Source organism: Petaurus breviceps, unplaced genomic scaffold, assembly GCF_028583685.1.
Source record: "Petaurus breviceps papuanus isolate PSGF00001 unplaced genomic scaffold, PetGlider_PUasm1.0 171, whole genome shotgun sequence".
Classification (NCBI taxonomy): domain Eukaryota; kingdom Metazoa; phylum Chordata; class Mammalia; order Diprotodontia; family Petauridae; genus Petaurus; species Petaurus breviceps.
This window is the reverse complement of record NW_027185754.1, coordinates 22,822,457-22,843,518: the sequence shown is the minus strand read 5'-3', so window position 1 is coordinate 22,843,518 and position 21,062 is coordinate 22,822,457. Positions and strand designations below refer to the sequence as shown.

Here is a 21,062-nt window from a genome sequence, read left to right as displayed (position 1 = left end):
GCTCCTCTATGGCCTGTAACCAATTCACATTTTTCCTGGAAGCTTTTGGGTACAGGAGTTCTAACTCTTGTCTTCTTCCTGTTCCATGCTTTGATCCTTTTTGTCCCCAAAATAGGAGTGTAAAGTTGGATTGCTCTGCTTGCTTTGCTTCCTTTGCTTGCTCATGTTGCCACTCAATTACTTGACTTTTGAGCTTTTTGGCACAATAGAACTCTGCTTCCAGAGAGGAGAGCTTTGTCCAAAATCGCTGGGGTTTTTGCATCTGCTGGAGCTATTAGTTGGGTGCTCTCTCTAAGGCCTCCACAGGCTCTGGCACGTGGTCACACACCCCAGGACCTCCACCCAAGACAGCTATCCAGATCCAAGCAGGTTAAAGTAAGAGCGATTACCCCTCAGAATGGTTGCTTGCTTCCCCTACAGTATCCAGGCCAGGAGCTCTGATGCAGCCACCTGGCAGTGGCTGCTTTACCTCAGCCACTTCTCCCTCCAGGGGACAGAGACTGGACCACACTCTTGGACCCCCTGTTCCCAAAGTCCACACTGTCACTTTGTCTTCGGTATTTATGGGTTGATAATTCTGGAAACTGCCACAGCTCTTGATGATCCACTCTCCTGAAGTCCCTCCAACTACGGCTGGTTGGGGATGCCCTGAGGCTAAAACCTCCAGCTCACACAGGGCTAGGCTCTGCTCCTAGCACACTGCAATGGATCCTTCCTGTCTGCCTGCTGGGCTGCATTCAGTGGGAGATTTGTTTCTCTCTGTTACTTTGTGGGTTCTGTAGCTCTAAAGTTTGTTTAGAGTCATATTTTATAGGTATTTGAGGTGGTTATAGGGGGAGCTCAGGGAGTTTTCCTGCTTCTATGCCTCCATCTTGGCTCCCTGGATTAGATTTTTTTTTTGCATCCCTTGGCTGATATTGAGTTAGTACATTGTTCCCAATGTTTGTAGGTGAATTGCTTTTTGTTGGTCTGATGAGTATAAGATGGACCCTCATATCTGTTATCACTTGCATTTCTGTAATTATTAACAATTTCAAGCATTTTTCATGTGAGTACTTATAGCTTGGAATTTTTTTTCCCTTTGAAACTGAATTTGACTGTTCATCAATTGGGGAATAACATTATAAATTTAAATCAGTTCCTTATGTATTTTGGAAATGAGACCTTTATCAAAGAAACTCACTGTGGAGATGTTTTATCTAGATATCTTAGCACAGACACATGATAGTACCTTTTGTTCTTTTTGTGTATCCTTCTAAAGAACAATCCCCATATTTCCTAGACTTAGGCAGTGCCAGAAGTGGAAGAGACTTTAACTTAGCTTTATAGCTGAGAAAATGGAGAACTAAAGAGACGGAGTAATTTGTGTAAAGTTAGTAGCAGAGCTGAGAAGGAAGAGATGTTGGGATTTATGCTAGCTCCTCAACCCATGTCAGTATCTAGTAATTCAGGTTATTTGTACTAGAAATGGTTCATTCACCCCGGTCAAGTACTCCTTGGCAGTCAGGTGCCCAATGCCATAAGACTAGTCTGTGCGTCCTCCAAAAGCTCTGGGCTTCTTGCCTTGTCTAATATGGTTATCTCACACCTTTTGAAATCTCAGAGTTATAGGGGAGCTCAGAGGTCATCTCATCCAACCAGCGCCGGAGCAGGAGTGTCCTTTACAACAGAGATGCCAGATACTCAGCATATGGCTCCTAACACACCTGAGTGTGATCTGAACCAGATTAAAATATAATTGAGAAATATTGAACAAAATAAATAAAAATACAGTAAAACATAGATAATGTCACATTTTAAAACTAAGTCATTATGCAGCCTGCACAGATCCTTCTGTACAAAATAATGGCCCCAGTTTCTATTGGAGTTTGACACAACATTTGTAAGAAGTAGCTGTTCGGCCTTCAGTTATGGGAAGGGAACCTGTAACCTTCTGAGGCAGCCATTTTGCTTTCAGACAGTTCTAATTAATAGGAAGTTTTTCCTTCTGCTTTCTTGGACCTAATCCACCATTGTTCCTCATTCTGCCCTCTGGGGCTAAGCAGAATAAGACCTATTATTCTTCTTAACAACCTTTCTAATACTTGAAGACAATTTTCATGTCTTTTCCCTCTCCCCATTTCCCCACCCCCAACTCTTCTCTTCTCCAGGCTCAACATCCCCAAATGGTTGAATCTTTCTTCCTATCTAGCTATCTCCTACTTTTAAGGGCAGCCAGGTGGCATGGTGGATAGAGCACCAGGCATGGAGCCAGGAAGACCTGAGTTCAGATTTGGCCTCAGACACTAACTAGTCATGTGACCCTGGGCAAGTCCCTTAATGGTTTTTGCCTCAGTTTCCTCATCTGTAAAATGAGCTGGAAAAGGATATGGCAAACTGCTCCAGTATCTTTGCCAAGAAAACCCCAAATAGGGTCATGAAGAGTCAGACTGAAACAACTCTACAGCAACAACAATAAAAATCCATTCTTAGCAGGGTCTCTCTCCTCACCTCCACCTCGTAGAATCCCTGGCCTCCTTCAAGGCAAAGCTCAAATGCCACCTTATGTAAGAGGCTTTTCTTGGTCCCCCCAGCTGCTAATGCTTTCTCCTCCAAGGTTACTTCCTGTCTATTCTCTGTGCTTGTATGTGCCTAATTATGTTCATGATTTCTCCCTCATTAAAATGTAAACACCTTGAGGGCAGGGACTGGCTTACTCCCTTATATTTGTTTCACTAGTTTAGCACAGTGTTTGACACATAATGCTTATTGGTTAGTAGGACGATTGAAAACTTTAAAGCAGTATATGAATGTTGCTCCTATTGAGTTCAAAACAAGTTTTTCCTTCAGCTTCAGAAGATTCTATGATCTCACTGGTGTGTGTTCCCTCCACTGACTCAGATCCCAACCTCTCCATGTGTCATTATATGATTTCAGGAGTTGCTGTGGCCAAAAAACATTTATCCCCTAGTGGCAAACCTTCTGGTGATAAGTTTCTCTGTATTTAGCCAGACTGACCTGAGGAGGAGAGAGACTCATAGTCCCTTGCCAGCCACATACTTGAAGCATTTCCAGTTGGAGGGTGTGCCAGAGGCCATATTATATTGGCAGAGTCCTCGGGAACCCAGGGTTACCTCCAAACCTTGATTAGGCATTACAGAAGGATATTTGTTCAGTAAACAAATCAGAGTGGGGCGGGGTTGAGCCCATCTCTCAAAAAGAAGTTATTAGTGACACAGGGCTGAACTCTGTTCATCACTGCCTGGACTGGAGATCATTGGAAAGAGACCAGTAAATGAAAGAGGAGAAGCCGTGGGGAAAAGAGTGTAGAATGATTATTTTATTCTCCATAAACAAAGCTGTGAATGCCTGTGGAAATCCTACCTTATCTTCCAAGGACCAGCTTAATTAACAGTGTGGTGTAATAGAAGGAATACTGGTTTGAAGCAAAAAGCCTGCATTCAGATGCCTGTTCTACCATTTATTGACTTTTTGACCTAGGGAGAGTCCTTTACCCTTTTTGAATCTCAGTTTCCTCATCTGTAAAGTTGGGGAGTTGGAATAGAATGATATCCAAAGTCTCTTCATGCCCCAAATACCAGATTTCTAAGATAAATGCTCCCTCCTCCACAACATCTTCTTTTGTTTCCTCCAGTTGGATATATTTTCTTTCTTGTTCCTAACAGCAGTTTGTATCACTTTTCTGATCCTGTCCTGATCTGTTCTGCTTTATGATCCCTTTATAGTTGCTGCATATGTTTATGTGTTATCTCTTTTCTAGATTGTAAGCTCTATGAGGACAGGGCTTCTTGTCTATTTCCTTCCACGAAAGCCCTCAAGGTCCTTAATGTATCATGTTCCAGTATAACCCTTGGGCTCTCTCTTTGCTATCCTTCCCTCTTACTGTGTGACTGCCCTACTTCCTTTTCTGGTCAGATATGACTTTGGTGTCTTTTCTGTCACTTGGCATTTTGATTCACTTGAAATTTTGATTCTGATGAAACCATGGTATCACATGATTAGCAGATACACAGTATGGCTGAGACAATGTTGATATAAGAAAGACGTTTTCATGACAGTGAAGGATAGTATTTTGTAAGTTGCTGACAACATGGAGAAGCAGTATGAAGTAGAAGATAGAGAGCCATCCTTAAAGCTAGAAAGTTCTGGATTCAAGTCTCACCTCTGAGTGAAGTGACTTGGCCAAGGTCTCCCAAAGGATTTTATATGCATTATGTCATTTAAAATTTGTAAAAGTCCTGTGAGGTAGACAGTACAACTATGATGATCCCTACTTCATGTGGGAGGACATTGAGGCCCAGAGAAGGAAAGTAACTTACATATGGTCACATAGATAGTAAGTATCAGAGCTCACATTTGAATCAAAGCTATCCTATTCTAGGCCAAGTGTTCTTTCCTTCTTGTCGTGCTGCCTCCTGGATGGCTTCCCTAATAGCAACCCTCTCAAATCCATGGGCTCCCCTCAGCTCTGGGAAGATCATAGAATGTCAGAGTTGGAAGAAACCTTAGACCATAAGATGTGAGTTCATAGACTATTAGACCTGCAAGAGACTTTAGAGATCTGTCTAGTCAACTCTCTTACTTAAAAGGATTAGATGGGTATATACATTAATTTCCTCTACCTTGTATGTTGGATAGACTCATGAGCCCATTGAGAAATTGACCAGGATCTGTAGAACATTATTTCAGCAGGAAAACATGTGCCATATTTTAAATTCCAGACTCCCTGGGGCATCTAAGATGTTTTTAAGTTAGAAAATGCATGTGTGACTGAAAAAGTGGACAATCCAACATGTGCAACATTGGGGTCAATGGAATTATTTCCTTTTTTTTTTTTTTATAGAACTTGCTGTTTTGCAAGAAACGTGACCTAATCCTGTTCCTGGTGAATAGGCAATATGTACAGCAATGTAGATGACAGGTAAGTTTACTTTGAACTTGAAATCTGATCACTTTTCCTTTGGTTTTGCTTCTGTCATGTACAGGTAACCATATGAAGCAATAAACGGAAATTACTGTTGTGATTCAGTCCAACTTTGGAGGCATTATACATTTATTTGATGTATTTAATGATGTCACATTTTTTCTGATACTGCATCCTGGCATAAAGGAGACCCTCAACCTTCATAAGCAATGTCAGCAGATTATAAACCCTAGTGGATTCTACCAAGAAGAAAAGGCATTGAGTATGAGTGCAACTGTCTCCAAAGGATCAGCTTAACTTGGTCTGGAGAAGCTCATGACCAGAAGACTGGCCACTATGGCATGATTTTTTTTTTGCCATGACAACTGCTGAAACATCTCCAAAGTCTTGGAATGGTTGGAATCTATATCAGTCAGGGGAAAGGGATTGCTTATATAGATGAAACTTTAAATGTTGGAAATATTAAAGTATTTAATGATGTATGTGATCATTATTGGGCTGTCTAGAAATTCAGCACAACTGATAAGTGGTTCAAGTTGGTCCAAATTCTTTGTTTTTCTCTTCTATTAATTCTTGGGAACCTATAAAGATGAATCAAAGTTGAACACTTCCTTAAAATCACGTAAAATTTCATCCTCAATCTCTCTTCACACCCCTTTGCCCCCACACTCATTTGAATTCAATAAATGTTTATTAAGCACCTGCTTTATGCAAGGCATTATGCTGGGGATACAGCTAAAATCAAGATAACAAACCTCACTTATCAAAAGACATATCCTCAATCTGACTTCCTAATATTAGGAGTTCCCTATCACTTCCTCTTTCCATCTCTCCATGATACCAATAACAATCTTCTTGGTGCTGGTTGCCTCATATGTCCTCATCCTCCTTAATGCATCACCTCTGAGGGTCTTTGAGCAGAAAATCTGTCTGATGCCTACATCATTCTTTTTGTGGCTTACTAGGAGAGGCCAGTCCAAATGGTCCTGGGGAAGAAGGGGCAATAGACGTAAGGGCTGGGGGGGGGGGCAGTGCATGTGATCATGCATGTATATGTGCGTGCGTGTGCTCTAATGCAGGCATAGGACAGAGATCTAGATCAAGAAGTAAAAGTGGGACAAAGCAGGTACATGGGGAGGAGAGAAGACACTTCTCAGAGAAGGGGAGACATCTTTCTTTCCCCCTATCCTTTGTATTTTCTTGCTGAAATTCAACTCAGCAGTTTATCTCCCCAGGATATTCCCAGGATAAAGTTTAGATGCAACATGAGTATCTGGAGCATCAGTATGTCATACAGTATGACATGATAAATGCATTAGGATGGTTCAAGCAAAATCTATATACTGTTTGTGCATTCCTGTGGCTCCCTGGATCCTCAATCCTGCAGCTACATGCTTGGAAGCAAGAGGAGGAAAATGGGGAGGGGGCTCTTTCTAGGCTTGTCTTAAGCTAGGCAAGACCAGGGGTAGATCACAGTTTGGTGTTAGACTTAGTTTCAAGTGCTTTTCTAATTGTGTCACCTCTCTCTACCTCAATTTCTTCATCTGTAAATTGGAGATTATAATATTTGTACTGTTTACACACAAGGACATTTCCAGGTAAGTATTTTAGGGACTGCAGAAATGGGAGTCTATTATTGTTATTTCAAATGGGGGAGTAAGGCTATGTAGATGAGGACAGTTGGGATGGGAATTATACTGAGTAATTTCTTTGGAAACTTTTCCAGGTCAGGCATCCTCATTCCTAGGTACTCTTCTCCAAAGTTCTGCTTTCTGCAAGATGAAGAGGAAGAAAAGAAAAAAAATTCAGCAAAACCAATGCATCCAGAAAAAAAAATCTGACATTATATGTTCCATACCCACAAACCTCTGTAAATGAATTAGGGGATGGGAGAAAATATTATCTCATATCTCTTCTTTGGGGCCAAACTTGTTCTTTCTAATTTGCAAACTTTCGTTTTCCATTGCTTTATGGTTGTTTTTCTTTCTGCCTATATCATTGTAGTTGTTGTATGTAATGTTTTCCTGGCTCTGCTTGTTTTACTTTGCAGTCATTCATAGAAGTCTTTCCCTATTTCTCTGCATTAATTATATTCATTTCTTACCACACAGTAAAATTTAATTACATTCATTTACCTCAGTTATTTAGCTTCTTCCCCAACCAATGGATGTCTACAGTTTCTAGTTCTTTGATTACAACAAAGAAGAATGCTATAAATATTTTGATATTTACAGAGCTTTTTTCTTCTTTTTTTTTGTTCCCATCAGTGATCTTTTAGAAGGGTATATGACTAGAAGTGGAATCTATGTCAAAGGGTATGGACACTATAGTTACATTATTTGCAAAATTTTATATTACTTTCCAGAATGGTCGTACTAGTTCACAGTTCCACCAGTAATATGTTTATTTACCAATGTATTCAGCTTTAATAATTATGATCCATATATAGTGCCACAGGTTTAAAGTACAAAATTAATAGTAATAATGAAGCAGCAAGTTTACTGAATGTTTTTTTTTCTCATAACAGTTGAGGAAACCTGGGCTTAGAGAGGTAAAGTGAATTTATATAAGATTATACAATCAAGAGGTATCAGATACAATAGCAAATTAAATTGCACATATTAAAAAAAATCTTACTGATGTCCTCTGATACTTTCCTGTGGCATAAGGAAGACCCTGGACTTTTTGAGGTTTTGTCATTGGAGCACAAACTCTGACAGGCCCCTACTAAGGTGGAAAAGCTTTGTTCTATCCTAGAAATTTTGGTATGTTGTTTTATCATTATTATTTTTCTTTGACGTGATTAATTGTTTCTATGATTTGTTCCTTGACCCACTTATTATTTAGAATTTCATTATTAAGTCTCCATTTGGTTTTGTGTCTTTTGTTTGTAGCTCTTTCACAAATGACTTTTAAAAATTGCATAATGGTCCATAAAGGATGTATTTATTACTTCTGCCTTTTCACATTTGTTCATAATATCTCTGTGCCCTGATATATGGTCAGTTTTTGTAGAAGTTACATATGGTTCTGAGAAATACACATATTCTCTTGCAGTTCCATTTAGAAGATGCCATAAAGTCTATTAGCTCTAGTTTCTCCATCAGTTTTTTTCACTTTCATATTTTCCCTTTTTGTTCAATTTCTCCAAAACTGAAAAAGAGACATTGAAGTCTCTTATGACTGTTGTGCTACTATGTATGCATTATTGTTGCTCATTCAACGTTTCCCTTTTGAATTTAGATATTGAGTCATTTTGAGCATATAAGTTTAGTACTAATATTGGTTTGTAATCTATACTTCCTTTCAACATAATGTAGCTTACTTGTGTTACCCTTTTTATTTTTTGTATGTTTGTTTTTCCTTTCTGAGATATCTTGATTGGAACTCCTACCTTTTTTTGTCATTTTGGAGAGGGGAAGGCAGGGCAATTGGGGTTAAGTGACTTGCCCAAGGTCACACAGCTAGTAAGTGTTAAGTGTTTGAGGTGGGATTTCAACTCAGGTCCTCCTGACTCTAGGGCCAGTGCTCTATTCACTGTGCCACCTACACGCCCCAACTCCTACTTTTTTTGGATTCACTTTATACAGAGTAAATTTTTTTTCTGTCCCCTCAGTTTTAGTCCATGTCTATCTTTTTTTTTTCTTCAAATTTGTTTCTCATAAACAATTGGTTGTGGGTTTTTTTTCTTATCTAATTTGTCACTCTTTTTTAGTTTTATTGCATTGCTTAATCCATTCGTGTTTAAAGTTATGAGGTAGGTTTATGTTTTCCTCCAATTTGTCTTATATATATGTGTGTGTATGTGTGTGTGTGTATTTTTTAAAGTTATGACTCCTTTCCTTCTGTTATAAACACAGTACTATATCTCAGACAGTTGCTAGATGTATGACCCTGGCCAAGTCACTTAATCTTGTTATAATAACACCTACTTCTTGGTGTTATTGAGAGGATAAAATAAGATAATATTGTAAAGCACTCTGCAAACTTTACAACTCTATCTAAATGCTAGCTGTTACTATTAACTACATTCTTGGATAATGAAAGAGTTGGCAGGTGTGATTGCTGAGTCATTCAGTAATATTTGAAAGATTATGGGAAATGGAAGAGGTACCACAAAAAAGCAGAAAGGCAAATGGCTCAATTTTTTAAAAGGAGAAGAGAATAGAGGCTGCAAACTTTAGACCAGTGACCTTGGCTTCTATTCCTAAGACAAATCTACAGAAAATTATTAAAGAGACAGTTGTAAATATCTAGATAGGAAAGAGGTATTTCTGAAGAGCAGACATGACTTCATCAAGAGTACATCATACAAACTAACCTCATTTCTCCTTTTTTCAGTTTTACTAAACTAGTGGATGGGGAAATGCTTTGGATATAGATTCTAGTGGAGCCTTGGTCAAAGTAATTTATGGAGAAGATGGAGAGATGGGGATTAGATGATAATACAACTAAGTGGATTAAGAACTGGCTGGATGGCTAGACTCCAAGAGTAGTCAACAATAGTGCAAGGTCAGCTTGGTGGGGAGTTTCTAGTAGGCTACCCCAGGGATCTGTTCTTGACTCATTCTGTTTAACATTGATGACTTGGATAAAGGCATAGACGGCATGCTCATCAAATTTGCATATTATACAAAGTTAGAAAGGATAAGATGGTGAACAACAGTCAGTTTTCAAAGAGATCTTTTTTTTTTTAAGCAATTGGGGTTAAGTAACTTGCTCAAGGTTACACGGCCGGTTATTTCTGGGTGGGTGCTAAGTGTCTGAGCCCAGATTAGATCCCAGGTCATCCCGACTCTGGGGCTGGTGCTTTTACTTGCTGTACTACCTGGCCACCCCTTCAAAGAGATCTTGAGAGAATAAAGCAGTGGACTTAAATGAATAAGATGAAGTTCCATAGGGATAAATTGAAAGTTTATTCTTGGGTACAATAAAAAAATCAACTTCACCAGTATAAGATGGCATATTAGATAACAGTTCTGAAAAAAAAAAAGAGATGGTACTTTAGTAGACTACAAAGCAGTGTGACATGGCAGTCAAAAAGTTAATGCAATCTTGGACTGCATTAAGAGAGGCAGCTTCCAGGAATATAGAGGTGAAAGCTCTGCTGTACTCTGCCCTTATTAGACCTCATCTGGATTATTTTCTTTAGTTCTCAGTCTATGGTTTGAGAAAAACATTGATAAGTGTCCAGAGGAGGGCAATCAAGATGGTGAAGATTGATTCAATCTCCTAAGAGGACCAATTAAAGGACCTAAGAATGTTTAGCCTGGAGAAGAAAAGACTCAGGGAGGGCAAAAGAACCATCATAAAGTACAGTATTTGTAGGAGCTATTATGTGGTAGAGAGATTGATTACATTTATTCTATTTGGCCCCAGTGAGTAGAACTAGGAATAGGGGTGGAAATTTCACAGAGATAAATTTAGGTTTGATGTTGGGAAAAATATCCTAATTAGAGCTATCCAAAAGATAAATGGGACACCTTGAAGCATGGTGGGATTCCCTTCCTTGGAGGTCTTCATGCAGAGGCTGGGTGACTCCTTGCCAATATAATGTAGTGGGGATTCCTTTCATGGGCAGATTGGATTTGATTGCTTCGTAACTCTTAAATTCTGTGATTCTGTCTTCAAGCAAGGTCTGGGAGGCATTTTAGTATTTTATGGTGGGGATTCCTTCTATAAAACTATTGGGTGAAATGGTTCTTTTGAACCTCAAATTCTTTCTTTGAACCTCAAAATCTCTCAAATTCAGTTATTTTTTTCATTCAATATTATTTGATTTTCAGTTCCAGATTGTCTTCCTTTTGCACCCATTGAGAAGGCAAAAAATACAAATATGAAGTCGTACAATACAAATTTCCACATTAGCCATGTTAAAAAAAAAAGAAATAGAAAAAATATGTTTCAATATGCACTCAGAGTCCACTAGTTCTCTTTCTGGTAGATAGCATGTTTTATCATGAGTCCTTTGGAACAGTGGTGCATCATTGTATTGATCGGAGTTATTAATTCTTTCATGGTTGAGTTTCTTTTTTTTTTCATGGTTGAGTTTCTTTATGATATTGCTGTTTCTGGGTAAATTAATTGCCCTCTTGGTTCTACTCACTCCTCTCTATCAGTTCATATAAATATTCCCGGGTTTTCCTGAAACTGCCTCCTTCATGATTTCTTATGGCACAGTAGTGTTGTTTTTGCCTGGTTTTGCCCTCCTCTGGACATTTATCAATGTTTTTCTCAAACCATAGACTCCGAACTGAAGACAATAATCCAGATGAGGTCTAATACTGTGATATTTTTATGGAGTTGCTGTGATATATGCTGGTGGGAGCATGCTTGTGAATGAAACCATGGATCCTTGAAATATCAGAGCAAAAAAGCAATTAGACCCTCAGAAAATGCCAAATTTAAGAGAATTCTTGCACCTCAATATGAAGCTTGGTAAATTGAGACTTAGCAGCCTGGAAAAAATGAGAAACTCTACAAATGGTCATCAGTAAAAAGTGGGTTGCTTCATCTAATTCCCCACGGATGTACTTTAGGAAATGTCAGCATGCTTGTACTAGTTTTACTTAGTAGGACTCAGCATTCACGCTGGGACTGGGGATAATTATTTAGGTCAGTTGGCCAGCTACAAATACTTGGCCAGATTTATGCTGTGTGAATAGAAAAAGAAATTAACCTGAAGAGGCCAGGAGGGATGAGGACAACATAGCGCTCTAAAAAGAATTCCTTACTGAGAGCAAAGAAAGTTGGGATTTACACTTCTTATACTTTCTAGCTGTCAATTCACTCCAAGCCTCAGCCTACCTCAGTCTACCTCAGATGCAGACAGTGATGTATTGTCTACCTTACAGGTAGCTCTGCTATTTACTTCCTGTGTGACCTTGGGCAAATCATTTAACCCATCTGGGCCTCAGTTTCTTTTTTTTTTTTTTGGAGGGCAATTGGGGTTAAGTGACTTGCTCAAAGTCACACGGCTAGTACTTGTGTCAAGTGTATTGAGGCCGGATTTGAACTCAGATCCTCTTGACTCCAGGGCCGGTGCTCTATTTACTGTGCCACCTAGCTGCCCCAAGGGCCTCAGTTTCTTACCTGTAAAGTGAATGGGTTTCACTTGATGACTTCTAGGGTCCTTTCCATTTCCACTTCTATGATTCTGGAATACCGTGAGACAGTATATGTACAGTACTTTCCAAGATTTTTGGGTTCAGAAAAGTGAACCGATTTTTCCAGTTTCCTTATCTGTAAAATGAGGACAATATTATTATTTGAACTGCCTCAGATTAAGTATAATGTATATAAAAAGTACATCATAAACCTTAAAGAATTGTAAAAATGTAAACTCTTATTACCAAGCTATTGTTCTTTTGGGACAGCTAGGTGGTGCTGTGGATAGCGTGCTGGGCCTGGAGTCAGAAGACTCATCTTTGTGAGTTCAAATCTGGCCTTAGACACTTACTAGTTTTTTGACCCTAAGCAAGTAACTTAACCCTGTTTGTCTTAGTTCCTCATCTGTAAAATGAGCTGGAGAAGAAAATGGTAAACAATTCTAGTATCTTTGCTGCAAAACAAAACAAAATAAACAAAAAACGAAATGGGATCGTGAAGAGTTGGACATGACTAAAAAATTACTTTGCAACAACATTGTTCTTCTGAATTTCAAAGTTAATGAATTTTAAGCTTATGGTCTTAAGGATTTCTATGTCACCTAGGGAGGAGGTTTCCAGTGGAGTATTCCAGAGATCTGTCCTTGCCCCTATGCTGGGAAGCACTTTAATCAGTAACATTTGGTAAAGGCATAAACGCCATAGATAGCAAAATTGCAAATTACATAAAATTAGAAGGGATAGCTAACACATTAGATAATAGAGTCTGTATCCAGGCTAGAAAGGTGACCCAAATCTAATAAGATGATATTTAATTGGGATAAAGTTAACATCTGACACTTGGGCTCAAAAAATTAACTTGGCAGGATGGCATATGTGTGGCTACACGATGGCTTATGTAAAAATGGTCTGGGGGATTTAGTGAATTGCAGGTTCCATGTGAGTTATGGCAGCCCCAATAAACATCCTAGGCTGCCTTGAGAGGCATAGTGGTTGTCCTGCTCTTCTCTGTCAAGGCTAGACCACATCCAGGGCATTGTGTTCAGTTCTGTGTGACAGATTGAAGGATGTTTTCAGAGAAGGGTAACCAAGATGGTCAAGGAACTAGAATTCATGCCAAAGCAGGATCAGTTGAAGAATTTAGTAATACTTTAGTTAGATTATACCCTTTAAAGCTTAAAGGAAGTCCTCCTTGACATGGTAGATAAACTTTAGCCCCAAGAGGTTTTGCATATTAAAAATATAATTGAGAGATACTAAATTGAGATAATGGTGGGAGCAGCCATATACCGAGGCAGAGTCAAAGCCACAGTGAATCTTTGTGGCCTTGGCTAGTCCCTGGTGCTGGAAAAAGATAAAGACCTCTTCCAGAAGCAGCTCAAAGACAGCCAGCGGGATAATGCCAAGCAGATTGCTTTTGCTGCCTTCAAGAATGGTGTGATGCCTTCGTGATAGGTCTTCAGAGTTAGCACCCCCAAGCAGGCAATCTTGTCCCTCATCCCTTTCCATATTCCTCCCCACCCCCACTAGGGAATGATTGTTGCTGTCCTTCACTGTGCTTTCTTCTCTACTCTGAGAATTGTTCTCCTATCATTATGTTTCCTCATTTCAGTATCCCTGTTCTCTCGGAATGCCTCATGCCCCTTCTGTCCCTTAAATTCCAGTGGTTATGGTTATCTGCTTTCCTGGATGGGTCTCTAGGCTCCCACTTCTGGTTTGTTTTATGCCATTTGGATAACCTTTTGGCAGAATGACATTCTCTGCCATTGTAAAGAGTTTTCTAAAAATCCGAATAAAGTTAGTGGCCTTAAAAGTGTATATAAAGATATACACATACATTTGGGAAGGTTAAAAACAATTCATGTATTATGCATAAGTGTTGTTAGGGAAGTTTTTGAGATTTTCCTAAACTGTTAAGGATGGACATAATTATGGATCATAGTTCTCTCTATGGAGAGTTCTCTCTATATGGACCTTATAATTTAGGAGGGAACTCATGGAGTTGTAGGATCATAAAAGAAAAATTGATAGGGACCTCAGGGGCCCTCTAGTCTAATACCTTCATTTTACAGAAAACAAACTTAGGAATGTTAAGTGATTTGCCCATGGTCATACAAGTAGTAAATAACAGACGATTTGGACCCATATCCTCTGATTCCAGAGTCAGTTTTCTTTCCACTGTATGACGTTGCCCCCCAAACTCTTTTATTTTTTTTGCTTTTTGGAGGGCAGTTGGGGTTAAGTGACTTGACCGAGGTCACATGGCTAGTTTTTGTGTTAAGTGCCCGAGGCCACATTTGAACTCAGGTCCTCCTGACTCCAAGGCCGGTGCTATATTCACTGCACCATCTAGCTGCCCCCCCCCAACTCTTATATAGAGAAATGTAATGTAGTGTATAAGTGCAGATTTACCCCCTGACTCCCCCTTAGAGTTACTTTGTGTTTACTCTTCTGAGCATCCATTTGAAAAATAGTCTGTCTTAGCCCTTCGTGTACTGATGTACTCCCTCCTATCAGTGCCCACTGACTGAACCCTTCATTCAAGTTTCTGTGTTTTTTGTTTGAAGTTTCCTGAGCTCTGTGTGTGCTACCCTGAGGCAGAGGCAAAGGAAAAGGCAGATGCCGCTTAATCGCCAAATGTGAAAGTCTGAGTTGGAAGAGAACTTTAGTGATATCTATTCTAATCTATAAAAGAGCAGGAATTCTTTCTACCAATAAAAGGACATTCTTTTTTTTTTGTATGACAAGTCTTGAAAAATCTTCTCCCCCTCCTCACCCCTAGTCCTTCACCCAAGTCATGTCTTCTCTGGGCTAAGCATGCTTAGTTCCTTGAATGGACCTCTCATGGCATGCTTACCACCTTCATTACCATCCCTCACCACCCTTCTCTGAACAGTTGTTTGTCAGTGACCTTCTTAAAAATGTACTGAACATAATATTTCAGAAGTGGACTCACCAGAACAGAGTACAGAGAGCTTTTGACTCCCTCATTCTGTGGACTTTATCTCTTAAGACAATATAAGATTCAAGGCAGAAGTGTCCTGTCTTTTGTATCATGCAGAAGTTAGTTTCTTTCTCTGGGACCCCACTGGTCTGTGTGTGCTGGTGGGAGCTAGATATAATTGGGACCATTTTGGGGTCACTAGGATGAAAAGTTAATTTGAAGATTAAGTGACTCATTAGAGTTAGTGGTACCAGATTAGCATGTAAGTGGGAAATGTTTAACAAAATAATAAAAATATAATATAACATAGATAATGCTAATTTGAGGTTTTTTAAGTCAACATCTGTCTTTGCTTGAGTTGGACACCAGTGGTATAGAGGAAGGAGAATTAGTCAAGGTTCAAGTCTAGACTTTCCTGCTTACTAGCTGTGTGAACTAACCTTTATGAACCTTTATTTCTTCCTGAAAATTGATGATGAGAATCTATCCAGTGTCTTCCTTACTGGATTGTTATAAGGATAAAAAACCCATAAATATGTAAAGTGCTACTACCTTACCCTTATCTGCCAATAGAGGGAGGAGATGATGGTGGGCACTGGAGAATATTATTTTAATTTATTCTATTTATTTTAGAAATTTTTTATCTATATATATCATATCCCTTTCATTTCTAAGTATGTCGTCTCTCCATCTCCTACCTAGAGAGTCATTTGACATTACACAAAAGAGGAAAAAAAAGAAATAGTTCACCAAAACCAACTAGTACATCAACTGAATCAAACTGAAAGCAGTGGTCAGTAACCCATAGCCCCTCACCTCTGCAAAGATGGAAGGAAAGTGCCTTCATCTCTTCTTCAGGATGAGTTTGTTCATTATAATTACTTATAGCATTCAGTTTTTAAAAATTATCATTTTTTTACATTTATACTCTAGTCATTGTGTACATTGCTTTCCTGTTGCTGCTTACTTTATTTTGCATCAGTTTGTACAAGTCTTCTTATGTTTCTCTGTATTCTTCACATTTGTCTCTTGGCACAATAATACTTCATTATATCCATGTACTACAGTTTATTAAACCACTACACAATCAATGGGCATCCACTTTATTTCCAGTTCTTGTTATTATAAAGAATGCTACTATAAATATTTTAGTGTATGTGAGCCTTCTTTCTCTATTGGACTTCCTTGGGGTATGCGCCTATTAGTGGTTAAAGGGCAAATAGTGTTTTAGTCTCTTTCTTAGGATAATTCCAAAACCAATTAAATTCAACAATCATTTTTGAAATGCCACCAATGAGTGCAGTGAGTCCTGCACTCAGTACAAAGAATACAAAACTCAAAAATGACAGACCTTGTCCTTAAGAAATTTACAATCTAATAGCAGGAATCTGAGGTGGGCACAGATAAGTATTATATAAGATAGAATGTGATAGGGGCAAAGGTGATATTTAGCTGACCCATATATTTCATGTAGAGTTCATGAAGGGGAGTAATATGAGAGATAGATAAATGTTTATCAAGCACTTACCATATTCTTGGTACTATGTCTAATCAAGCAAGATAGTCACTGCCTTCAAGGAGTTCATTATAATGGAAGAAGATGACAAAAAAGATGCTAGGGAGTGATAGAGGAGGGCACACAAACAGGGGAATGGGGAGGAAACTGCAGGAAATTGTATAGAGGTTTGGCCCCAGCAAGGAGTCACCTCAGTTAGGGGAGCCAGCAATAAACTCTGTGACTGAGATAGTTAAAGAGTAGAGCCTCATGGTGAAGAGAGAGCAGAACATAATGTGGAGGTCTGAACCCTGGCAAGATAAGGCTCACCAATCGGGTAGGGGAGCCCAGATTGGAAAGAAAACTGGGAAGGAAGGTTGGAGCGAGATCATGGAGGCTCTTAAATAGGGTTACTGTCATAAGAGCATAGATTTAGAGAGAGAAGGACCTTTGAGGTCATTTAGACCAAATCCTTCATTTTACAGTTGAGAAGACTAAATGGCAGGCTAGGGAATTTACCAAACCATCACACACTCAGCCATGGTAATCATGGCAGTGGGAAGGTTGTCATTATGGTTGAACATTCTGACCTTAATAGTCCATTCTTACTTATAACCCTTCATCTTCCTGTCCGGCAGAGGACCCCATCCTAGCCTTTTTTATGTTGAGGTTGGCCCTGGGACGTAAACAGTTCAACAGACACAGGAAACCAAAGAATCAACACTGAGTTCTTTTTGAATAATGCTAATGTGTTCTATGTGCAGCCCTCAAAATGCTATCACAACAGGTGCAGAGTGAGTATCATGGAGGCCAGGGATCAATAGGGGCACAATGAAGAATGTTTTAAACTAAACATTTCCATTTTCAGTTTAACCATAGCAAGACTGTCTGAGTTCTTAGTATGCATAGACCATTTAGAAAGTGGAGATTAGTTGAACTTTTGGCTTTTTTTTAGTTGCCAGCCCATAATGTAATCATAGCTTTAAAAATGTGCTTTTTAGATGTAGAATTTTCCTATCTGCACCCTCAATCTGTCACTCAGGGATTCTTGAAGTGCCCAAGGAGTACCTGGGGATGAGATAAGGATCTTGATAGGCTAGACTGTTGAGTTGAATGCAATAAAATGAAGCTTAATGTGGACAAAATGTGTATTCCTATTCTTATATAAATGACTGGGATTTTTTTTTTTTGGACCCCAAGAACACTGTGGGAGAGATCTAGCTAGACAAAAGGTAGTGTGAGATAGACCTGGGGAGTTTAGTGCACTACAAATTCAAAATGAACCAATAGTATAATATACCTCCCAAAATTAATGTTACTTTAAGCTGCATTGAGAAGCGTAACATCCAGAAAGAGGAGATGATAGTTCGGTTGTTAACTCTGCCCTCGTCTGGCCACATTTAGAAAATTCAATTTCAAGTCTTCAGTCCTGGTTATCGCATTTTAGGAAGGACTTTGATCAATTGGATTATGTCCAGAGATGGGCAACCAACTACATCTCAGAATCTTTTGTGAGGCCATTAGGGTGCCTTAAATGATAACGATGTGATTAAGGAATTCTTCCTGAGTCAAGGGTACAATGCTTTCCCCTGATCTGACTTCTGCGTCTGATGCAGTGTGGGATATCTGGGCTATGTGTGCTATTGCAGATGATCACATTCCAGTAGATGGCATCTTAGAAGATGTGGTTCATGAAGTGTTTATGGAAGTTCTAAGGGGACCCTCTAGATTCTGCACGGCTTCATGATGACCACAGTGCTTTCCTAATGCAGTTTTCCCTCAACCACCTGGCCAGACTGGTTGGTTTAACTTGATATAACTTGTTAGGACCAAAGCCCATATTTGCAACCTCAAACAGACTCTAAGATAAGTAGGTCAGTGCTAAAAGTGGTTTATTCCTGTTGGGAACTTTCCCCAGAGGCAGTGTCTCTATATTAGTCAAAGCATCTCTGCCTTTTCCTGCCCTTGTCCCCTCTTACCATATTCTGTCACTATGTGCTGCCCCAGAATGACTTTTATTGCCTGCATTTCCTGCTGAGGGCTCTGTGTTGTGTGGCTCCTTGCTAGACCCTTACCCCAGTGTTTGTAACATCCATTCTTTGCCTTCTCTCTCAGAGGGTTCTCTCCTGAAGTCCTTCCTTTGAGGTATTTGCTATTGCCCTAGCTCCAGAGCCCTTTCCTAGGACCTACACCTTGCAGGTAAAAAGTATCGTCTGTTTACAGAGTACACAGAGGGGTTCTTTAGCTACTCTTTTTCTGGCATTAGAGGAAGGACACTTCCCTAGGCTGGCACACAGTTTTTTGTGCCAGACATAGTGTGGGTCTGTCCCAACTTGTCTGGGTTAAGTGCTTCAGGCTGCCGTTTGGGCAGATGATCACATGCTGTTCAAGGACACCCTAAATGATATAATTCATGACAACAACTGTTGGCCATAGAGCTGAATTAGGAGTTGGATCAGGTATAATCATGGAGGAAAGGGGAAGAGGGATAAAGGGCAGTCAAGTTGAATGGCCTCGTATCTATATGTTTGTGTTTGTTTTGTGTTTGTCTTTCCACTACAAAGTAGAACAAAAAGTGATTCTCAGGTTAAAAAGTATCATTCATGAAATAAGCCCAATATTTTATTTCTCTTTTAGTAGTAGCTATAATTCATGAAGTAAACTCAATATTCCTTTTTTTCCTAATAGTTATAATTCTTCATTAACTTCTTCCAAGGCTCAAGACTTCTTTCTCACCTCCCTTTTATTTTTTATTTTTGCAATCAGCAGAAATTCATCTCCTATCCTCCTACCCTCCAACTTAAGATGAAAAACAAAACAAAACTCCTGTTATGAACATGTATAGTCAAGAAAATCTTAATTTATGTAATGTGTCTCATTCTGCACTCTAAGTCTTCCACATCTCCATTAAGAAATAGCCTGTTTTCATCATTAGTCCTCTTGAATCATGGCTTGTTGTTATGCTGATAAGAATTATTAAATCAGCTGTTTTCTTGGTTCTGTTCACTTTTCTCTGCATCAGTTCATACAAGTCTTCCCAGGCCTATCTGACACCAGTGCCTTCATCCTTTCTTTTTTAACTTTGTTTTTTGGAGGGGGAAGGTAGGGCAATTGGAGTTAAGTGACTTGCCCAAGGTCACATGGCTAGTTTTTTGTGTTCAGTGTCTGAGGCCAGATTTGAACTCAGGTCTTCCTGACTCCAGGGCTGGTGCTCTATTCACTGCACCACCTAGTCACTCCCCTTCATCCTTTCTTATAGCACAAAAAATTTTATCACATTTATATACCATAACTTATTCAAATGTTTTCCAGTTGATGGGAACCCCTTAGATTCCCATTTTTTGCCATCTCAAAAAGAGCTATAATTTTTTTTTTACATCCTTACTTAGTGTTGCTTTGCATATAACTAATTCTATCTCCTCCTCCTTAATCCAGCTGCCCCTTGAGTCAGCCAGGTGGAGCAGTGGGTTGAATGCCAGACCTGGAGTCAGGAAGACCTGACAAATCTAGTTTCAGACACTTACTAGCTGTGACCCTCAGCAAGTCACTTAACCTGTGGCTACCTCAGTTTCCTCACAATGGGGATAATAATAGCACTTACCTTACAAGGTTGTTGTGAGGATCAAATTTTGTAAAATGCCGATTACAGTGCCTAATAAATGCTTATTCCCTTTATCCCTTCTTCCTTTTTCCCTTTCCCTCCTATTTCCCTGTTGAATAAAATATATTGCTGTACCCAACTCTGAGTGTGCGTATTTTCTTCCTTTCTCTGACTTGTTCTGCTCCCTGCTGTTCTTCCTCCTTGTTTACATGAACTTTTACTTGTGCATCCTGATTACGTGATGTAGTTTCTCCTAACCTTCCTTTCCTTTCCCCTTCTGTCCCCCACCATGGTGTATTCCTCTTTTTCTCTCTTTTTGTGCCTAAAAAAAATCATCAAGGCATCACAAAACCATGCCTAGGCCTTCTGTCTAATTAGACTACTGCTGTGATCCTTGAAGATGGTTCGGTTCAGAGGGGACACGTTAGTTTATAAACAGTTTGTCTTTGTTTAGTTCCTTATGATTGCTCATGTTTACCTATTTGTTTCTCTTAACTCTTGTATTTGAACTTCTCAGTTTATAGGCAGCTCTGATCTTTTCATCAGGAATATTTGGAAGTCTTCTGTTTCATTGAAGGAACATTTTTCCCACTGTCTGATTAATAATATTTTCAGTTTTTTGGGGTAAGTTATTCTTGCTTGTAAGCCCATACTGTTGCTTTCTAGAATATCATATTCCAAGTTCTCCAATGTTTTATAATGGTAGTTGTTAAGTCATATGTGATTTTGACAGTGTCTCCTTAGTATTGAAATTCTTTCTGACTGCTTGCACTATTTTAGTTTGACCTGGAAGCTTTGGATTTTGGCTATTATGTTGTTAGGAATTTTTATCTTGAGGCTTCTTTCAGGAGGTTACCAGTAAATCCTATTTCCGTTTTGTCTTCTGATTCTAAGAGTTGTAGGCAGTTTTCTTTTGAGATTTCTTGAAAGATAGTATCAAAACTCTTGTTTTGGCACATGACTTTTAGACAGCCTGATGATTCTTAAATTGT

The 21,062-nt window shown here is 39.2% G+C and overlaps 1 protein-coding gene across 2 annotated transcripts in view; it reads left to right on the top strand.

Annotated features, from left to right (window-relative positions):
- Positions 1-21,062, top strand: part of RALGPS1 (Ral GEF with PH domain and SH3 binding motif 1) — a 624,901-nt gene that overhangs the window by 42,639 nt on the left and 561,200 nt on the right. For both annotated transcript variants that reach the window (XM_069082704.1, XM_069082705.1), the window contains exon 2: positions 4,844-4,921. The gene's annotated coding sequence lies outside the window, so the exon portion shown is untranslated. The remainder of the gene's footprint in view (positions 1-4,843; positions 4,922-21,062) is intronic.